Source organism: Xyrauchen texanus, chromosome 24 (genome assembly GCF_025860055.1).
Source record: "Xyrauchen texanus isolate HMW12.3.18 chromosome 24, RBS_HiC_50CHRs, whole genome shotgun sequence".
NCBI lineage: Eukaryota > Metazoa > Chordata > Actinopteri > Cypriniformes > Catostomidae > Xyrauchen > Xyrauchen texanus.
In genome coordinates, this window is record NC_068299.1 from 40,134,502 (window position 1) to 40,151,416 (window position 16,915).

The 16,915-nt window shown below is 41.6% G+C and overlaps 1 pseudogene; it reads left to right on the plus strand.

Annotated features, from left to right (window-relative positions):
• LOC127617774 (neurexin-1a-like) overlaps positions 1 to 16,915 on the plus strand; it is a 233,428-nt pseudogene that overhangs the window by 176,369 nt on the left and 40,144 nt on the right.

Sequence of the window (16,915 nt, forward strand, 5' to 3'; positions counted from 1 at the left end):
ATACAATGTATTGTTTACTACTGTATTATTGAACATAAGTCAATCACTGGCATACAGTTCACAGCAATCCATTTGACAAGTGAATTTGTCAATCAGTTGGAGATTTATTATGAGGGCTTGTTTAAGGACCCGTCAATTTCAACAAGTGTCAGACATGCTTGAGTATTAGGTGCTTTGTGTCATAAACATAAGATTTTTAGGTCACTGTGTCAAATTAAATATAGTTTAATACTCAATCTTTAAACACATCTTGAGATCCCTTAGTTCGCATTTCCACTCCTTTAAGTGTTTTAAACGCAAGAACGTAACGCATGTCTGTGTTGTGGGTTGTTTTCTTCACTGTATAAACTGCATGGTGCCATACAGCTGAAATTTCAACTACTGCCCTCTGGAGTAAATAGGTGGTACTACAAGCTTGCATTTCTCAGGAATCTTTCTTATTATGGTCCGGGGGCATTGCGATTAATGGAAGTGGAGCGTAGTTCTAGCGGGAAGACCAGCAGGTGTACATAATCACATCATTAGCTGGGTAACTCCTAGCCAATCGCACGTAAGCCATTGCTTTATAAGTCCGCTCACAATCTATCACATTGCTGTTTCGGTGTGCTAACACTGCAACCTCCACCTCCCCACCACCACCAGTTGAGCCCTGCCCGCAGGGGGGTAGGCTCCTCGCCTGAATTATTGCGTTAAATCAACAGTCCTAATATATATATATATATATATATATATATATATATATATATATATATATAATATTAGGCAGGTGGTTTAAGGTTGTTGCTGATTGGTGTATTACACCAATCAGCAACAACCTTAAACCACCTGCCTAATATTGTGTTGGTCCCCCTCATGCCACCAAACAGCACCAACCCACATCTCTGAGATGCTATTCTTCTCACCACAATAGTGGTTATCTGAGTTACCGTAGACTTTGTCAGTTCTAACCAGTCTGGTTATTCTCTGTTGACCTCTCTCATCAACAAGGCATTTCCACCCACAGAACTGCCACTCACTGTATGTTTTTTTGTTTTTGGCACCATTTGGAATACATTCTAGAGATCCCAGGAGATCAGCAGTTACAGAAATACTCAAACCAGCCCATCTGGCACCAACAATCATCCATCTAATCTTCCAATCTTGTGGAAGCAGTGCAATGCATAAAATCAGCAGATATGGGTCAGGAGCTTCAGTTAATGTTCATATCAGAATGGGGAAGAAATTTTATCCCAGTGATTTGGATCATGGCATGATTGTTGATGCCATATGGGCTGGTTTGAGTATTTCTGTAACTGCTAATCTCCTGGGATTTTCTCACATTACAGTTACTAGAATTTACTGCGAATGATGCCAAAAATTAAAAACATCCAGTGAGCGGCAGATCTGCAGATGGAAATGCCTTGTTGACGAGAGAGGTCAACCGAGAATGGCCAGACTGGTTCAAACTGACGAAGTCTACGGTAACTCAGATAACCACTATTGTGGTGAGAAGATTTTTAAACATCCTACATTTTTCTTAAACATAAAATATTTTCTGTGGCATAGCTCGAGCAGTAAGTTTAACTCTTGATCTTGGATTTTAACCAATTAAATGTCTCTTTAAACTTCAAAGGAAACATTGATAATGAACGGCTGACGATCACTAGACAGCGAATCCCATATCGACTTGGTCGAGTAGTTGACGAATGGCTACTCGACAAAGGAAAAACACTATGTAAAAAAAATTATATTTTAAGTTTAATCAAAGTAGTATTTTTGTATTATAAATTAAATACTAATTTAAACATTAATTTAAACTCAATTAAATGAAACTATTTAAAATGGACAAATTTGACTTCTAATTTAACAATAATTTAATTAATATGCAAACACTTTTATATAATGCAATGTATGTGAAAATATTTGGTTAAAGGGACTGTAAATGTAGGTCTGAAGCAGCTATTTTTAATTCAAATAATCAATCAATGTTTAAACCATAAATATATTTGTTTTAAGTAGTGTTACCTTTTAAATTATAAAATAAAAATAAAATTATTAATAATTGTTCTATAATTGTTGCATAGTATGTGCATATGTGCACATGAGCATTTTGTATATCATCGTGTTGTATAAGCTGACAGCTATAATAAATAAATTGAATTTCTATACATGAGAGTCCCTTTAACAAAATTGTAAATGTATTCAAGAAATTACACAACATATATATTGGAATAAAATAACTTTCTCTTTTTCTCTTTTTCTTTTTCTCTTTTTTGAAAAAGAAAAATATCTTTTTCAAAAACCCTTCATCTATGAAATGTGCCACTGTTGTTTTCTTTTTGTTGATTGTATTTTACTTCTTTTTCTGTTTTTCTTTGTGTTTATGAAGAACTTCACAATCACTAACGTCTTTGCATCCACTTCAACTCATCTTGCTAAAATGCAGACATAGTTGTTATTGTTCTTTTGTAAATAACATGTTTAAATAGTATTTTAAAGGTGCAGTATGTAAACATTTTCATGTAATATTCGCCTTTTTTACCAATGTGTGAACGGCTTGTAACTCAACTTAAAAAATTAGCCATTCCCGGACTTCCTAGGTTGCCCGCTCCCTTTTCATGTGAATGGAGTGGGTCAGTTTTGCTGGGAAAATCCAAAGGATGTGGCGTTTATGTGCACTCCGGAGAGCCTCAGTGCTTCTCTTCTGCTATTCAACAGTGACAACAAATGCAACACTAGGTAACGCTATCTTAGAGATGGAATCCAGCAAACGTCCAGCTCCCAGTACAACACCCTCTCATACACAAACTCAGAGTAAGCCAAAAAAAAAGCAAAAAATATTTATCTACTGAATCCAGTCTGTGGTCGAGCAAAAACTAGAGGTAACATCAGCAGGGCATTTGATTCCTGGAGGGACCTTCGTTCGTTTGATCGGTGGATCAAAACTGACCCTGAATTGGCATTCTTATTGGACAGTTAAGCTTACATAACTGCAAAGCATGTGAAATATAATGCCATAAGGATTGATCTGTGTAATTTTAGCTAACTTGATCTTGCCTACTAATGCTGACGAATTGCAAGCTACTTTGCTTCATAACTTTAGAATAATTTCAACAATCTTCTCTTTATACTAAAAGTCAGGTATTCAGGATAAATTTAAGCAAATACAATGGTTTCTTGATCGTAGTACAACATATGACATACAAAAAATACAATAGTGCAACACAACAGTGCAGTGCAACAGTAAATTATCGGGTGTAGTTCGGTAGTATGTGGCTCTATGTGTTTATCAGTATGCTATGTTAGCTGATAAGTAGTTTTAGTTTAGTCTCAAAGTTTGTAGTAAAGCAATCATAACTGTGTCATTTTAATTATGCTACCTCGTCTGCCGGTGAATCATGCTCAGCCTCTTTGTACGTTACGTCATTGTTTTGGCCGATGCTTGCTCGCTCGCTCATGTCCCTATGGAGTGTGTGCACGAGCGCGAGCATGAGCGACAGGTAGCTGACTTCAGTTCACTTATGCCACAGGTGTCATTAATAACAAGGATTTCTGAATCTTATATACTACATCTTTAACCATTAGTTTAAAGCAATTAAAGAATACCTATTCTTATAAAATAAAAATAACACTCTTATTTTTAACATAACACACAATAAGAACACTCTGAACTGTATCGTGACAACTGTTTTGGTGGGTGAAAAATGCATATTAATTGTCACAGCTTGCTAAAGTCCCAAACAATTCACCCGAAAGGAAAGTATACCTAAAAATTAAGACTGTCCTATTGACTTTTAATGTTAGCTGAAATTACACAAAATTCAAGATTTAAAAAATACTTAAGCAAAGTCAATGTTTGGGTCTGTGAAATATTGTGTGAAAGGTTATCATTATTCACACAACTTTAAAAGATCAGAGTTAACTCTTTTAGAAGAATGTAGTCAACACTGTCCTCAGATGTTGTTTAACATGATGTTAGGTGGAACATCTGTCATGGCAATATTGTCAACTTTATGCTCACATAAACCAAACCACATTTATTCATACAGGTGTGTATAAAGTAAATTAACAATATTATTTTATTATTTCTGATAGCCTTCTTAATATTGTAAAAATTGACAAAGAACAATGACAAACATGAGGCAAAATACACAAACAAGGGTACCATGATAACCAATAAATAGACAGAACTAATAACATGAGAACCAATGAAAGAACAGAACTAACAACAAGATAACAAGACTAATAGAACAAGAAACAATGAAAAGGCATGACTAATAAATCTGATAGGAAGACAATCAACCAAAACCATCAACCATTGTCAAAAGACAAGACTAATAAACAAGGGGTGTGTCTCAATCAGCTCCCTAGCTCCCTATGTCGTGAATTAGTATATCGTGAACAAGAATTCAGGCAATGCAAGGGTGTTCATCCACTGAATATTGACTCAATTATCTGCAACACGGCTCACGCATTGAAACGCAGCTGTTTAATCAACAACATTGCTGTATAAATGACAAAGATCATTTTTGTCGAAGATATACAGTTTTATTATGAAAGATAAATTACATTAAATAAAGAAATACAAACATAATGGAGTGTATTTTAAACCTTCGTGTAACAAATCAGATATTTAAAGATTGTTTCCCTTTCATTGTAATTATGAATGAAAGAAAACAACATTTATTTTAAAGAGAACATAAGGCTTTGTCTTCATAGTTTTACACTTGTGCTCATTTTCTAATGACTTGAGAGGAGACAGAAGACATGATGTGTCCGATAAGACAAAGATGCTCCCTGGTTTTTACAGTGCATTGTGGGATTTATGGAGTGTTATGAACGTTTTCAGTGCACTGGAAGAATTTTGCGATTGAGACGGACGTTAAAATGGCCGACTCCCTTATCCATGCCCTTACTACTGAACTAGGGAGCTGATTGAGACAGACCCGTGGAACATGAGGGTCACATGACAAACAAGGAAATCACATGACATACAGGGAACAGGAAGCAGAACTAGACATGGAACTGTGGGTGCTTCTCATTTTTTAAATTGCAATCATTAAGGATGTATCAATTCTCTAAATGCACCACGAAGAGGCGAGGATCGAGAACGGAGGAAGTTTTACTGAGGACACTTGAGCAAGGAAGTTTTACTGAGGACACTTCAGCAAGGAACCCACTACGCTTCATTAAGTAGTGGGTTTGGTTATTATAATAATAATCAATACAATGCAGTCGAAACGTACAATTTCCAACTACAAACTAAATAAACAGTAACATGATTAGATATGGTAACAGATAAGCCTATAATACATGAGAGGAGTGTAGATGGTGTGTGTGCATGTGTGTGTGTGTGGAGAAAAGTTGTGCACAAAATGGAGGGTGTGGCTCTCGTGAAGAGCTTGTCACATGATGTTTTCGGCCAGAGAATGTGGCCGTGAATGTGGGCGGAGACACTGGTTAATAGCGTCTGCCCGTTTAACGCATGTCTGCGCTGGTAAGATAACTTGGAGACAAAGCAGAGCTCTATCGCCAAGTTATATGTTAGGCAAATGTGTGTGCTGGTATGATTGTGTGCGTGTGGTTAGTACGAGAGAGCGAGAGAGAGAGAGAGAGAGAGAGAACAGGGTGAAGGCTCCGAAGCCAGTTTAGCGATCATGGGAGAGACGGCAACCGTTATTACAGAGATAAAATGGTCATTGGCTCTTTAATGGATAAACTTAGTGTGCTGGCGGAAATGTACAAACAGCCCAATGTGGTTGGACGACAAGACAGCAAATCTCATTTGTGGTAACAGTAAGTTACAGTAATTCGTTAAGTATTATTGCAGCAATGAGCAGACTTGGTGGTCCATAAACTGTACCAGCAATAACCTTGATACACAAGAATAACACACTATAGTAATCTATCTCTGCCCAGACATAAACCTCTTACTTAAGTCGCGTGAGGACATGGGTAGAATGTGTGTTCATCCCATCATTTGACTCCGACTTGGTTCCTCAAAGCTCGAGTGATGATGGGAGGCAGTTTCCTTACTCTGTCTGAGGGCGGTATGTCGGCTGATTCTCGGCGGGTGGGTGGAGAAATCAGCAAAGTTGACCCTGTTGAAGAAGGAAGAGAAATCTTCTTTCTTCACTTCTGCAGGCAAAAGGGTGAGACACTGATTGCTCAGGGGATTCCTTTAGATCCTTTAGCTTGCTCAGTGGAACACAGAGAATCTCAGCTTGTCTAGTGAGATGGAGATTGTACGCCCAAAGTTCAGGTACGTATGTTACTTCCATGGGCAGCAAGGCTACACCTGGAAGCAGCAGGGCTGCAACTAGATGAGGCGATTACTGTCGCTGGAAGCAAGCTTAGGAGGAATCTCCAGGGTTTTATACTCTCTATGACATCATGGTTGAGGGACACGTTCTGTCGTGTGTTTCATCCAATATGAGTTGAGAGTTCAATCCTTCAGAATTTCACACCAAGGTGTAAAGTGACCAAGGCTTGATGGGATCTGTAGCCTGATTGGACTCCCTTTGTTGGATTTTGGCACCGTTGTTGTGTTAGCAGGCTTTGAGTGTTCCTATAGGCCTCAGTAAGTCTTTCTGACTGTGTGTAGGCCTGCCTCTGTCTCCTATCTGAGCACATGAGGCCCAACATTCCCCCTTTGGTCTGAAGAGTTGGTTGTTGTCCAGCATCTTTAGAGCAACTGAAGGTGCAAACGGTTCCTGTAGGTTCACAGTAAACTGGGTTACGCCATCTGTGTCTTCCTGATAGAAAAGAAAACGGTTGCACAGTCCATACAATTCATAAAGTTCACAGAGGCTTTATCATCTGGGCAGAGACTGAGGCACATCTGGGCATATAACTTCTAGCTAAGTCTAAAGCTACATTCATCACACATTAAGACACATATTCCAAGTTATAGGTAGGCACAGCATTAACAGTAACACAATCCTTTGCTTTTCTTTAGTCAGAACACAAAATCATTGTAGAACCTGAGAATGGATACTAGGACCAAAAAGTACTTAAAGCATGCTATTATTGGAAAGAGCAGAGTGCAAATTTACTGTGACAATAGTACCCTGAATTGTGTTACCCAGGCCCTGTTATTGTTCTTTTTGGAGGAGCAGTCTCTGTTGGATTTCTGGCATTTCCTCATCGTGTTCACCCATGCACCTTTAAAGCACACTGATACTGATAGTGTTGGCAGCTGAGATGCCAATGGAGAACAGTGACCTGATTGCTGATGTCATGGCAAGCAGGCCGCAGAGAAATCATTTTGGTCGTGTCTGGCCACTGAGGTCCTCCTTGGTCACTAGGATTTTTTGCAATTGTTCAAGGGTGTGAGCAGTTGTCTGCTTGGGATGTTCGACTGTGTCGTGCATTTGGGTTCTGCTAAAAATTCTGTTAGTCTGCCTTCAGTCAATCGTGGGGGTAGGTGGATGTTTTTGTGATATACATCCTAGGGATCTAAACATACGTAAATTATCTGGGTGTACAGGTTGCAACGGGTGATCAAGAGGCCAGGTGTCCCTTGTAGGACGATGCTGGTCGGCGGTCCGGGCTTAACCACTTCACTGGATAAGGTGACTCATAGGCTGAGGAGAATGCAGAGGATCCACTTTCATCCTGAAACAAACCAAAGTTGATTACTGGATGAAAGTGGAGAAGTGCTAGGATTTAGTGCATGCCAACGGGATGGTTGAGGCATGCAGCTATCCTTATAGTGTTACTGTGGTGCATCTTATCCCCTTTGGAGTGAAAATGGATTAAAGACCTTAATCTGGTTCGAGTGTACCCATTTGTATGCTGGTGTTTGGCTTGGTTTTGAGGCCCTGATGCTGTAGGCTACTGGTGAGAGCTTTCCCACTATCTCGAAGGGGCCTTACTATCTTGGTAGGAACTTTTTAGATATTCCTGCCTGTTTCGTGAACCTGAAATTAAGTACCTTTTCGCCTACATGGTACTAATGGTGAGACGCTTTCCTTTCATTATTGGCTTTGGATCCCTTGACGCTGGCTTCCAAGTTCTTCTGGGCCCACGCAAATGTGGCCCAAAGATGGTCATGCAGGTACATCACGTATTGGTGCGGCATTTAGGTGGTTGCAACACCTTATTTCTCTTCCAGTCATCATTTCAAATGGTGTTTCTCATGTGGAGCAGTGCGGAGTAGACCTAATGGCCATCAGCACCAGGGGGAGTTTCACATCCCAATCTCTGCCATTGCTGTTAGCATAATTTTTAAGCATGTTGATAATAGTGTGGTTGGCACATTCGACCTGTCCAGATGACTGGGGATGTTACTGGATGTGGAAGTTGATTTTCATACTTGGTAGTCATGACATTAGGTGAAATGGGTGCCTCGATCCAAATCAATGGATGGGGTTAGCCCCCAGTGGCTGCACACATAACCATGCAGCAGGACTGCGGTTGTTGTCATTAGAGGCTGGGAGGCATTCCAGTAACTTGGTGAAAGCGCAGGTAATGGTGAGGAGGTACTTTTTACCTCATGATGACTTTGGGACTGGTCCAATCCAATCCACCACGGGAACAGGATCCCTCTGTTCTGTAGTGGGGTCTGATCCATCCTTTGACATAGGAATGAGTGTCGTGGACCATTAGTGGCCAATAAACAACTTGCTGGAGGGTCTTGATGGTGGCCTTGTAACCCTGGTTGCCTCCAACAGGGGAGTTGTGAGCATGGGCTAGCATCACCCCCCTATGATCGGTTGGGACAACTCAGCGAGCTGGTCCCTGGTCAGTTTAGGTATAGACCAGCAAACCTTTCTCCAGTTTAAGATGCAGCTGGTCATGAAGGAGAGTATGTAGCTTCTCCGACTCACACAGTGGGGTTTGAGAGGCCCCTTGTGTTGCAAGGTTTGCTACCCTCTGCCAGATGATTTGGATGACCAGGTCTTGCTCCTGCATGGTGATCAGATATGCATCACCATGTCTTCTTCCCAGGTGCAGAGTCTGTGGGCAGGTCAGTGGGTCTTCTTGCCTTTCTTTTGCCTGCCGATGGGTAATTGTGTTTTCAGCAAATTTTGGGGTAATTGAAAGTCACTCGTCTCGGAACTCCCAGGCCGTGCCCATTTCTGCGCCTAGTTTGGCTAGGCAGTCCACTTCGTCATTACCGTCTTTGTCAGGACCAGAGGTTTGGGAATGACCTTTGACCTTTTTCCAGTACACTGTCATTCCTAAGTCAGTCACAACCGGTCACAAGCCAGGAAGAGTTCGGAGATCTTGACTTCCTTGTTTTACGTGTTATTCTTGCCACTGTCTTTCCATGTGGGAATGTGAGAAATAAAACTATGACGAGCATAGTTTGAGTCCGAACAGATTTTCAGTTGCTCAACAGTCAACTTTGTGGCTTGCTGGAGTGTAATGAGCACTGCTGCAATCTCTGTGTACTGGCTTGTCTTGTTTCCCAGTTGGTTGTTGTTTGGTTTATTGATGTTGTGATTGAACCAATCAATACTGGCTCCTACCCAAGTCAGTCATCCATTTAGACCCTTGGGAGGTCTGCGCAGGTATTCTCATCATAGTAAAGATGATTTGATGGGAGCAGTGGAATGGTGAAGTAAGGATTCTGGGCTCTGTTGCCATTCACAGTCACATTATTGGCATTCAGACAGGCCCTGACCCAAGGCCATCATACAAATGGCAATGCGGCTGTTGGAGACCCGCCCCTCCCTCAGCCATTGGCGGTTCAGGAAGGTGAAAGGTTGGTGACAAGTCTCAGTGACTGTCTTTTGACCCCCAATGTAGCTATGGAAGTGTTCCACAGCCCATATGGTGGCCAGGAGGGCCTTCTCGCAGTCAGAGAACTTCATCTCAACAACACTAAGAGGTCGGCTCACGTAGGCGACAACACACTTGTCTGTGTCTTGTTTCTCTGTCAGGGCGGCACTGAGACAGTGGGATGAGTAGCTTGCCTCCTGGGGCTCTCCCCACTCAAATGTTAGTTCCGTGAGGGGTCTGGCTATCTCTGCATAGTCCTCGATGAACTGTCGGGAGTAGTTGCAGACGCCTAGGAAGCTTCTGAGTTCTGACTAACCGGTCAGAGCATTGATGTCGCAGATGGCTCATACTCTCGATGCTATCTGCACTCACTGTTAGAACCACATACTCAACCTTAGTGCAGCACCACTGGCCCTTGTCTAGTGCAATCTTGGCTCCAGTGGTGGAAAGTTGGTTGAGTACATGTCAAATCTCGGTCAAGTGTTCCTCAAAAGAACACCTGCACCGTCAACCTGAATCAGTATCTTGAATCATTTACATTTATTATGCATATATTAATATATAATGTTTCAATAACATAAAGGCAAGCATGCCAAGGCACTGCAGTCATGCTTGAGTGAGCAGGACTTTGTATTTTACAAAAACATCTTGCTTCGTTTCCTCTGTCCTCATTTCCATTCCTTCCATCCTTTCCTAATTTCCTAAGAGGGTGGAGCTTGGAAACAAGGAAAGAAAGTAAGGAAAGGAAATGAGGATGCACAATTTCAGAAATGAGAAGCACCCTATACATCCAAGATCCAAGATGGCGTCGCGGTACCATGCAGCGGCCACTCCGGATCCAAAATGGTGCTATTGTTGTTAAAAAAGCCAGACTTTTGCGACACATGGACATTGGAGCAACCGGTGTTCGTGTCTACCATCGCCAGACACTACTGAAATATAAGACTCATGCAAAAACCAAGCTGCATGATGACCTGCAGGAGGCCCTACGCGTACTCGGCTTGCTGCGGAGACCAGGCCTCCAGTCCTCGGCGTCGCCTGATGCCGGTGGCCAGGGGAGAGGACGTTGTAAGCAGTGTGCGAGGAAGCGGAAGCACGGCAAGAGGGTGGGGGTCCATGCTAGGCTAAAAAAAAACCCCTAGCTGGCCGGCTCTCCCGTCTATCTTGCTCTCAAATGTTTGCTCCCTGGACAATAAACTGGACTATATCCGACTCCAGCAGGCTACGCAGCGTGAGTTTAGAGACTGCTGCGTCTTTGTTTTCAGTTCCTGATGCCGCCATTCAGCTAGATGGGCTCGCCTCGTTTATTGCCGACAGAAATACAGCTCTCTGCGGTAAGACTCGCGGTGGTGGCTTGTGTGTTTACATCAACACGGAATGGTGCAAGAACTCTATGCTAGTCTCTAGTTACTGTTCATCGCTGTTGGAGCTTGTGACTGTTAGATGCAGACCTTTTTATTTACCACGGGAATTCACCACTGTTTGCATAACCGGAGTTTACACTCCTCCCAGCAATAACGCTAAGGAAGCGCTCTGTGAGTTGTATGGGGCTATGAGCAAACTGCAGAACGCTCACCCCGATGGACTGTTAATTGTCGCAGGAGATTTCAACCATGCGAATCACAAGATGTGGACTTTGCAACGAGAGGGGCGAACGCGCTTGATCTTGTTTACACAAACATCCCAGGCGCGTACCGGGCGGAGCCCCGCCCCCACCTCGGCTACTCAGACCACATCTCTGTTATGTTAATTCCAGCATACAGACCGCTCATCATACTCACAAAACCGCTTCAGAAGCGGTGACACGCTGCGCATGTGGCAGGGCATCCAGGCCATCACCAACTACAGGACAACATCAGTTGCCTGTGACAAAGATGCCTCCCTTCCAGATGCACTGAACGACTTCTATGCTCGGTTTGAAGAGCAGAATGACGTGGTGGCGAGGAAGACCACCCTTCCTCCCAACGACCAGGTGCTCTGTCTTACCACGGCGGATGTGAGGAAAACTCTACAGAGAGTCAACCCACGGAAGGCTGCTGGACCAGACAACATTCCTGGCAGTGTGCTCAGAGGATGTGCAGACCAGCTAGTAGATGTTCCGTCATTCCAACGTGCTTCAAGGCCACCACCATCATCCCCATGCCAAAGTCTTCAGTGTCCTGCCTCAACGACTACCGTCCCGTCGCACTCACACCAATCATCATGAAGTGCTTCGAGAGGCTCGTCATGAGGCACATTAAGACCCAGCTGCCACCCTCACTAGACCCACTGCAGTTTGCGTATCGTCCAAACCGTTCAACTGACGACGCCATCGCCACAACCCTCCATCTGGCCCTCACCTACCTAGACAATAAGGACTCATACGTTCGAATGCTGTTCATAGACTTCAGCTCAGCATTCAACACAATCATTCCTCAGCACCTGATTGGAAAGCTGAACCTGCTGGGCCTGGACACCTCCCTCTGCAACTGGATCCTGGACTTCCTGACTGGGAGACCTCAGTCAGTCCGGATCGGGAACAGCATCTCCACCACCACCACACTGAGCACGGGGGCCCCCAAGGGCTGTGTGCGCAGTCCACTGCTGTTCACTCTGCTGACTCACGACTGTGACTGTGCAATGCACAGCTCGAACCACATTGTCAAGTTCGCCGATGACACGACCATGGTGGGTCTCATCAGCAAGAACGACGAGACAGCATACAGAGAGGAGGTGCAGCGGCTAACGGACTGGTGTAGAGCCAACAACCTGTCCCTGAATGTGGACAAAACAAAAGAGATGGTTGTTGACTTTAGGAGAGCACAAGGTGAACACTCTCCGCTGAACATCGACGGCTCCTCTGTGGAGATCGTCAAGAGCACCAAATTCCTTGGTGTTCACCTGGCGGAGAACCTCACCTGGTCCCTCAACACCAGCTCTATCACCAAGAAAGCCCAGCAGCATCTCTACTTTCTTCGAAGGCTGAGGAAAGCACATCTCCCAACCCCTATACTCACTACATTCTATAGAGGGACTATTGAGAGCATCCTGAGCAGCTGCATCACTGCCTGGTTTGGGACTTGCACCGTTTCGGACCGCAAAGCCCTGCAGAGGATAGTGAGGACAGCTGAGAAGATCATTGGGGTCTCTCTTCCCTCCATCAAAGACATTTACAAAAAACACTGTATCCGCAAGGCAACCAGCATTGTAGACGACCCCACACACCCCTCACACAAACTCTTTACCCTCCTGCCGTCTGGCAAGAGGTACCGAAGCATTTGGGCCCTCACAGCCAGGCTGTGTAACAGCTTCTTCCCCCAAGCCATCAGACTCCTCAATGCTCAGAGACTGGTTTGACACACACACACACACACGTGTCCTGAGTTGCACTTTAATTACTGTCACTTTATAACTGTCTGCTACCTCAATAACTGCTATGTGCATAGAACACTATATCATAGTATGTTATGTTTATGTTTTTAGAAACTGTCATCTTTTTGCACTACTGTGTACTGGTCGGCGCTTCACTGTCTCACACTGTGCCTATTGTCCTGTTCGTTGTCAGAAATGTATTGTACTGTCCTGTACTTTTTGCACATGTTTGCACGTGCACTTTATATAGGTGTATATATAGGTATTTTATATAGGTATTTTATTTACTTGTGTAGTCTCATGTGGTCCTGTGTTTGTCCTATGTTGTTTTTATGTAGAACCATGGTCCTGGAGGAACGTTGTCTCGTTTCGCTGTGTACTGTACTAAGTTCAAAATAAGAGAAATTTCAAAATACAAGAACAAAATCATTGAGATATGTTTCAAATAAACACCTCACTAATAGGAACTAAAATCAATCAAACAAAAACAAACAAAATGTTATTTCTTCATTAACTCACCCTCATGTCATTCAACCAATATGCTATTATTTTTTCTATAACACAAAAGAATACTTTTTGTATCTTCATGCAGCGTCTTTCATTATGACAGTTCATAGTGACCATGTCTGTAAAAAGTACAATAAAAGTATTAGAAATGTAGTCCATTAGTACAGTTTATGATGCCTCAAATGCAGTGTTGGGAGTAGCTAGCTACATTTATTGACCTACTAACTTAACAAAATTTTTCAGTAGCTCAGCTGCTTTAAAAACAGAATAGTATTTCTGAAGCAAACGACTTTTTCCACCAAGTAGCGGTGTAGCGTAACCAACGCTATATCACGTAGGTCAGATTATAACTAATATCCTTCCTTATTGAGTAGAAGCCAAACTTTTACTGGCAAAATGTCAGATGATCTGGCAGCATATTTCTGTCTGCTGATCAGAATCAGGCAGCGTTATCTTCTTTTGTAATGGGAGATCACAAGCAAAAATAGTGAATTACCGCCATCTAATGAGAGCTTATTACAGATCACTTGGATAAGAGTGGTTGGATAACCACAAACTGTGGTTGCCCACTTTACATACCCAGGTACGTAAAGCAGGCAACCACAGTTTGTTTACCTTTACAAGAAGTACAGGGGCAAGTAAATCTGAAAATGTTAAAAGAACATCATTTTATTCTTCTTTGAAACAAAGAATGTTTCAGACACTTTGTTCTTAATAGATCACACAACAGCATATTTACCTTTACTATTTAAATAAAATAATTCAAAAAGTTATTATTTTGTTTCTTTTCTAAATATGTTTATTTCACTTCTTATCATCTGTGCGTTGTTGGGAGTAGTGAGTGAATTGTTATTATAATATGTATAAATATATGGTATATATTATTATAATAATTACTATCATGTAGAACTATTTGATTTCTCCATTTCTTAGCATTTAATTAACAATAATTTCATGTAAAATAAATAAAATGATTGGTAAAAGAAATCATTTATGGCTTGTATTATTATACAACAATCTAGGATGACTCTCCGTCCACCTTTTTTGGGCCTGAACAAAGTGAACAAATATTTCTAGAGCAAGCTCTGCATGGGACCTGTAATGCTGGCACTTGCATGTCAATAGTAAATAAAGTCAGAAAATACAATGATCATGAACCCAGGTGAGGGGAGATACAAGCCCTGAGTCTTTATTCACATATTATCCTCATTAAATATTATGTGACAAGATCAAAAAATTACAGCCCAGGGAGAGTTTGTCAAAAAAGAAAATTATCTTTAGGCAAGTAGGCTACACCTGGCCACAGCAGGACTGAAAAGTGTGATGTATAGTATACATTTTTTTTAATGCCGTCTGATCGTTTTTGTTTTTATTTTATACTGCTGTATTTTATTTTATGGCCATTATTAACTGTATTAATGTTACTATTCATGAAATGTATTAAATACATTTAATTTATTTAAACACATTAAATGTATTTAATTAATACATTAATTAATAAAAGTCAGTAGTGTAGATTTTGTGTAAATATTGCCTCATTAGTAGCTTCAATGTAGCTAGCTACATTTTGATGGTAACTTGTAGTGTAGCTAACTACTTAAAATTATGAGCTGCTTGTTTCTTATCAAACTACAGTTTCAAAGTGGCTTCCCCAACACTGCTCAAATGTTCAGAACAAAAAAAAAGCTATTGTATGTCTTCAGAAGACTTGGAAAATAGCACACAAGTCAGATGGACTACTTATATGGTAATTTTAATTCTGTTTAGATATGTTACCTTTATCTGCATATGTGGTTGCAATAACATGGAGGTTAGCAAGCGAGGACATCATTTTAATTTTTTTGTTCATTTATATGGCCTTTGATTTTTTTATTGAATAAAACACAAATTAACAAGACATAGCAGCTTATACAAGTAAGGGACCAGTGACATACATACATAGATATATAAGTGTATAGATATAGTAGTGTCTACATGTATTGTGATAAGTTTAAGGACTAGGTTCATTTAATGTCATATAATAGTAATCATTATTATTAATAATAAAACATTCTGGTGATGTTGTGGAGAGAGAGAAAAAGAAAGATATAGATTTAAGCTTAGATAGATATGGAACAATCAGTTATAATAATAATAGTTGTAGTAGTAATATAATAATAGTAATAATAATAATAATAATAATAATAACAATAATAATAGTAGTAGTGGTAGCAGTAATGATAATAAAAACAATAATAGCAGTAGTAGTAGTGCTAACAATAATATCATCTCAGCTTTATGAAATTTTTGACTAGTCAATAAAATGATTGCCGATATACTAAACTCTCTAGGTCTGGAAGCTGCTCCACTACCGCCGGTGAGCACATCCAACAAACCCGCCCGACACAGACACCAACCCCAACTCTAATCCCTCCGCCTCCGCCTCCCCGTCCCCACCACAACCCAGTCCCGTACCAGCGGTTAAGCCTCTGTGCGCTGCTATGTCTTCCTCCACAAAGGATACTGGGGCACCACGACAGGCACCTCCAAATCAAGCTCACCTGGTCTGGTTGTGACCTGGCAGATGACCAGAAATCGTTGTTTGGTTGACCTTTTTAGATTACAATCTTTTACTGGAATTGTGGTGTGCACCAGTTAGCTCCCCAGCCAGAGACACCACATCCAACCCAGATAGCACTCCGACACATTCACGTTAAAATAAGAGAAGGGACCGCTGGCAGATATGGCCTTTTAGCAAAGTGCCATGATTTAAAATGTATTACTTGCTTTGTCCTTTTGTTTTATTTTTGTTTATCTACGTTTCATAAGCATCCCCTCATTACAGCATTGAAACATTACTGGGCATTAACATTAGCAGTGGGAAATATATTATCCTCATTAGCCGATGGCTGAATGATCTGTCTTTTCCCTGGTGTGATAATTTCCCCTCATTCCTCTCTCCTTCCCTTGTCTGTCTCTTTAGTCTGCTAAGTTTATTGTGTTAAAGTAACATTGTTCTGCTGTAGGTCGCCAGCTCACCATCTTCAACAGCCAGACAACCATCCAGATTGGGGGCGGGGAACGAGACCATAGCCGCTCTTTCCGGGGCCAGATGTCTGGCCTTTATTATAATGGTTTGAAGATTTTTAACATGGCCATGGAAGGAGATCCCAACATCCGTATCGAGGGGAGTGTGAGACTGGTTGGGGAGGTGCAGTCTTCCTCCATAAAACCACAGTCCAGCGCTACAGCAAATCGCTCTGACACCTCCACCTCTATAATGGAGATCACCACCACAACCACCTCCAACCACAGGGTGAAGCAGACAACGACAAGAGAATCCCAGCAGGTCAGATATCTCCTATTGTTC